At 35.4% G+C, this 6,000-nt stretch overlaps 1 long non-coding RNA gene across 1 annotated transcript in view; it reads left to right on the plus strand.

Annotated features, from left to right (window-relative positions):
* The first annotated feature begins 4,566 nt into the window (after positions 1–4,566).
* Positions 4,567–6,000, plus strand: part of LOC110455614 — a 20,306-nt gene continuing 18,872 nt past the window's right edge. Inside the window, exon 1 of the long non-coding RNA XR_002463472.1 lies at positions 4,567–4,644. This is a non-coding gene — a long non-coding RNA (uncharacterized LOC110455614). The remainder of the gene's footprint in view (positions 4,645–6,000) is intronic.

A 6,000-nucleotide genomic window follows, 5' to 3' on the forward strand; every position in this document is an offset into this window, starting at 1 on the left:
CACAAACGCAAGATTTTAAATATAAAAATAAAATAGAATTATTCGAGGGCAACATTACTTATTTTTGCAGACACGTGTAAAAAGATTAAAACACATATAGAAGATACATGTATATTTTATTGTACAAATATACAAATGGATTGGACAACAAGTTATTACAAGTCCTCTCCTCAATACATATGGTAACAATAGTGTATATGTTTTTTGGGAAAGGGAAAAAGATAGGGTGGACAAGGAAAGGTGGGATGGGAGGGGGTGGGGTGATGGAGGAGAGGGGAGCTACCTAGAAAAGTAAACGTGTAAACTGAGAAATCGATCCGCATTTGAATAAATTATAAATTATACAAATTGCATGACATGCATCCTGGTAGAGTTATTTCAAAATGAACAGAATCAATGTAACAAATAAATCAGGCAAAATAATGAAATAAAATTTCATAAACACATATAACAACTTACACATAAATAAAAATAGAAAAGTAATTATAACTATCAAAACCTATTCCTGGATTTGATGTAATGATGCACATGTCCAAAGATACTTATGTTGTTTTCTACCGAAAGTTGACTATTATCAAACAAAGGTAGTTCTAAATTAAAATCAACATGCAAGGCATTCAAATTTTGGAGCAGGGTATGTCTTTCGTTGTTAGAAATGTAAGCACTCACAAAAAAAAAGTAAAAGGCATTTTCACAGGGATGGCCACAATAACAAACTGGACTATCAACCAGATTTACTCTAAAGAGATCATATTTAAGTGGACTACACTGATGTCTAAGTTTTGTGTGCAAAATGTTCAATTTAAATTCACCGAAACCTAAGTAGATTGGTGGAGGAGATTGTACATTTGAAGTTAACGAGTTTTTAGAAGAATGTAATGAGGTCAATGGTCGTACTGAAAGGTCCAATGAACTCCAACCGCGAAGAGTTGAAGGTATAAAAGATGAATTTGTTAGAGAAAGCCTGAAAGGACGAATTCTATAATCATCATTGTTTTTAAGGGTGTAACGGTTATTTTCTGCAACGGAAGATGGCAATAGAGAATGTAAATAGTCTGGAGTTAATTGGTTGTGCATTTTATACAAAAGTTGGAGTTTTCTGCGTTTTCTTCTATTCGAAAGAGTTTCTAGACCAGTTTCAAAAAGTAAGTCTTCAATTCGGGCATATGAAGGATGACCAGTTATAATACGAGAAGCTTCTCTTTTGGCTTTCTCTAACATTTCCGTTTCATAAGTTGTACAACCATCCTACAATTCACAAGCATATTCTAAAACTGGTAAAATAAATGATATATAAATCTTTAAAAAAGATTATCACGATTTAATAGGTATTTTAGTCTACGTAAAACGGTGACTTTTTCCATAACTGAAGTATATATTGCACAAATATGATCCCCCCCCCCCCATTTTGCACTTGAATTAAAAATTACACCTAAATGTTTATGATGATCAGTAAAATTCAAAAATTCGCCATTAAATTCTAATTGTAAATCTTCATCAATTTCAACCAGGTTTGAAACAAAAATTACCTCAGTTTATTCTGGATTGAATTTTAATAACCAAGTTTGGGACCATGCATTAACAGACTCGAGATCTCTATTCATAACCGTTTGGATTTCTAGACATGAAGAGGATGATTTTAACAAAGAAGTATCGTCTGCAAAAAGACGACGGGTTTTTTCAAACACATCAGCAATATCATTAATATAGATAAGAAACAAAAGAGGTCCAATAATCGAACCCTGAGGAACACCTGCTTCAATGAAACCTAAGTCGGAGTAAGAAGCATTCAAAAAGACTCTCTGGTGCCTCTGAAATAGGTAATTTTCTAACCAATAATACAATTCCCCTGAAATTCCATATGATTTTAACTTAAGCATCAAACCCTTATACCATACCCTATCAAAAACCTTAGAAATATCACAGAATAAAATACAAACATGTTTTATTTCTTCTAGAGCAATACAGTTGTTATGATATATTTCAAAGAGCTGATATACAATAGAATGACCAGGCAAAAAACCAGACTGGTGCTTATAAAAAAGTGAGTTTTCAATAGAATAATTATGCAAGTATTTGAAAATTACCCTCCCAAACACTTTTCCAACTGTAGATAATAAAGAAATTGGCCTGTACTTAGAGGGATAATGCCTGTCACCTTTTTTAAACAGTGGCATAACTTTGGCTGTTTTCCAAGAGATTTGATTTCAATAATTTTTATTGTCAAAGGACAAATGGATTGGGCAGCAGACATAGCCTATTTAAGCCCTTTCCAAACATAGTAACAGACAGTGGTACAAGCATAGACATAGACATTAGAACACATACAACCACATAAAAACAAGTTGGTATTAGCAAATTAATAATCAAATTAGGGGAAACAACTACTAATACTCATTTTTATTATAATTGAATCTAATGGTTTAAATTTCCAAGAGATTGGGTAAACACCAGACGATAAAGACTTATTAAAAATGTATCAAGGGGACCACAATCTGTTTCTGATGTGTTTCTTAGCATAAGGTGACTGATTCCATCCTCACCCGAGGCCTTACCAAGCTTCAATATCTGTAAAATATCTCGTATTTCATAATTATTGACTCTAAGGTATCTAAGACTCTTTGAAAGTTTTTGGCTCGATGAGAGGAACCGCAGCATTTCTTACATCTACACGAGTTATATTACAAAAATAGTCATTTAATAAATTAGCTTTGTCTTCGCCACTAGTAACCACATTGTCGGAAACAGGATCTATAAGAGTAGGTATAGATTGTGTAGAACCAGACGATTGCATTAACCTTTTGATGAGTCTCCAATAAGCTTTTGGATCAGAGGACGAGTACTCTTCAATAATACCGTGAACATTTCCATAAAATAATTTACGGGCATATTTTTTCATGTAATTGACATTATTTCGTTGAGATTTGAATTTGTTGATGTCCGAAAGATGTTTGGTTGACCTCGCAATTTTATGCAACTTATCTCTAATTTTTATTGTTTTTCTTCCGTGGTCATCCAAGCAAAAAGGTTTATCATTAGGTCTCATAGCTACATCTTTTGATGAAATACATATATTTGCAAATTTTAGGAACGTATCAGTAAAACGATTGCAGGCAGTATCAACTGAATCACAATATATTTTCTTCTGGTTAAATTTTAAATCTCAAAAAATCTCAAATGTTATCAAAATAATGCCTAAATAATTTTTCAAAATAGATAAATAATTCATGATTCATTCATATCATTGGTTATATATTGGTAAGTATATAACGCCCCCTATTTTAAAATAAATAAATGAAAGTAATTTGAAATGTGAAGATAAACTAAAGCATTTAATTTAAATATACATATAAGTCAGAAGTTTGTCTATCATAACAAAATCTTTTTAATTGCTTTTTGTAAAATACAGATACACTTATTACCAGTAATAGTAGCTAAAGAAACTTGAGAACATCATACAATACCAATTCTGCTGTTTGGGCACAACCTAGTTAACGTGCCAACGGTGTATATATATATACATGCTATACCTGACACTACTATATGCTACATATATAGTTTCATAATTGAATAAGAATGTAATCAATATAAACCAAATTATAAAAAAATACCATTTTAACTTGTACTTCGTTGTATGTTCTGTTGATTTTCATTCGTTTTGCATGAACAGAGTTTTGTATTTTGGATGCTGGGTTCGAGTCCCAGAGGACTCATAACTAGCAGTTGACTATGCACAAGATGAAAATCAACACAATTTATTAATTTAACAAACTTATCAATCTTCAGACAAGCATATATACCTTGCCCTTTTCAATAAGTGTAAAAAAAAATCTCTTTTATGTTGATCATATAACCATTAAAGCATGTCTTGCTATATTATGATATATTTTATGTATGCAGGTTTAATCAACATTCCAATTTGATTTTAATAGTTTTCATCAATTAGTCATGAACATTCAGTGTATCATTCCGCTTCAATGTTAAATGTATATAACACCATCATTACAATCAATATTTTCTCTTTGTGTTTTTACTAACTCGACATCATGCACTGACTGCTATGATTACGGCTATTTAACTGATTTCAAGGCCCCTCTTCATTTTTTCTTAAAACATCGTTTGTACAATTCTATCTATCAAACAGATCACAAATTTCCGTGATCCGTATAAACAGAGACGTAAATTACATATACGTATCTGGTATAAAGACATAATACATTACAGGCGCAGGTACAAAATATATCTTAGGTCCAGGCAGGGACAGTATATAGAGCTTCACTATACGTCCCTGGTCCAGGCCGGTCTTTTTTTCTGTTAATTTCTAATCACGATACAATATCAGAGAAAGAGTTAAGAAAAAAAATCGTCCTTTACTTCTGTAAAATGTTAAAATATCAGTGCTCTGTGGAAATATAAACTTAAATGAAGAGGAGAATGTGGATTTACTCCTGCGTATGATCAGAGAGTCAGACATATATACGTCTCAGGTCTGGGGGTCGGGTGCCCAATTCCGGCATAGCGTTCGGAATATTACTGTGCACCCTGACGTCACAGCGCGCGCTATCCAAGATGGCGGCGCTCGGTAGTAAATTGGCAGATGGCAGTTTTATATAATTATTTTGGTTATAAGACTGCTTTTAAAAGGTATGGACAAAATATAAAGGTATAGATAAGTATAATACTACACACTTTATATAACATAGCATGTTTTTTTGATATGACAATGATTATTTTAGTAATAAGAACATATTGAAATATAGTTGAGTCTAGCGAAATGCGTAAGATGGACAACACGTGCTTACCAGCCTGTTACAAATACCCTCTTCGATAAAAAATATTGGTATCCGTACCAATGTATGTATATTTAATTGTTAAATAGAATAAACGGTTTGCATAAAGCCTATATAATAAAAAAACCCGAAAAATGGTCTGCCTAGATGTTAATTTCCCGTCGGTGAAGTTTTCAACTACCTCGGCTTCCATTCTCTGACCCTACGTCCGGAGTCAGGAGGGACATTTTATCTTCCGGCCGGAAAGTGAGACATCTCGCATCTACCAATGGGTCTGATGGTGCTGGAACCTCCTTTGTACCGTTGTCCACCTCATCATCAACGTCATCTTCTTCCTCTGAGGATGGAGTATCTCTGTCGTCCAGTTTATCTCCTAAACTGATGTGCTTACCAATACTTCAGTGTGGTGGGTCACTGGCAATCGTAACATCAATGGGGGCTTACCAATACTTCAGTATGGGGGGTCACTGGCAATCGTAACACCAATGGGGGCTTACCAATACTTCAGTATGGGGGGTCACTGGCAATCGTAACATCAATGGGGGCTTACCAATACTTCAGTATGGGGGGTCACTGGCAATCGTAACACCAATGGGGGCTTACCAATACTTCAGTATGGGGGGTCACTGGCAATCGTAACATCAATGGGGGCTTACCAATACTTCAGTATGGGGGGTCACTGGCAATCGTAACACCAATGGGGGCTTACCAATACTTCAGTATGGGGGGTCACTGGCAATCGTAACATCAATGGGGGCTTACCAATACTTCAGTATGGGGGGTCACTGGCAATCGTAACACCAATGGGGGCTTACCAATACTTCAGTATGGGGGGTCACTGGCAATCGTAACATCAATGGGGGCTTACCAATACTTCAGTATGGGGGGTCACTGGCAATCGTAACACCAATGGGGGCTTACCAATACTTCAGTATGGGGGGTCACTGGCAATCGTAACATCAATGGGGGCTTACCAATACTTCAGTATGGGGGGTCACTGGCAATCGTAACACCAATGGGGGCTTACCAATACTTCAGTATGGGGGGTCACTGGCAATCGTAACATCAATGGGGGCTTACCAATACTTCAGTATGGGGGGTCACCGGCAATCGTAACACCAATGGGGGCTTACCAATACTTCAGTATGGGGGGTCACTGGCAATCGTAACATCAATGGGGGCTTACCAATACTTCAGTATGGGGGGTCAC

This window comes from Mizuhopecten yessoensis, unplaced genomic scaffold (genome assembly GCF_002113885.1).
Source record: "Mizuhopecten yessoensis strain PY_sf001 unplaced genomic scaffold, ASM211388v2 scaffold931, whole genome shotgun sequence".
In the NCBI taxonomy this organism is placed as follows: Eukaryota; Metazoa; Mollusca; class Bivalvia; order Pectinida; family Pectinidae; genus Mizuhopecten; species Mizuhopecten yessoensis.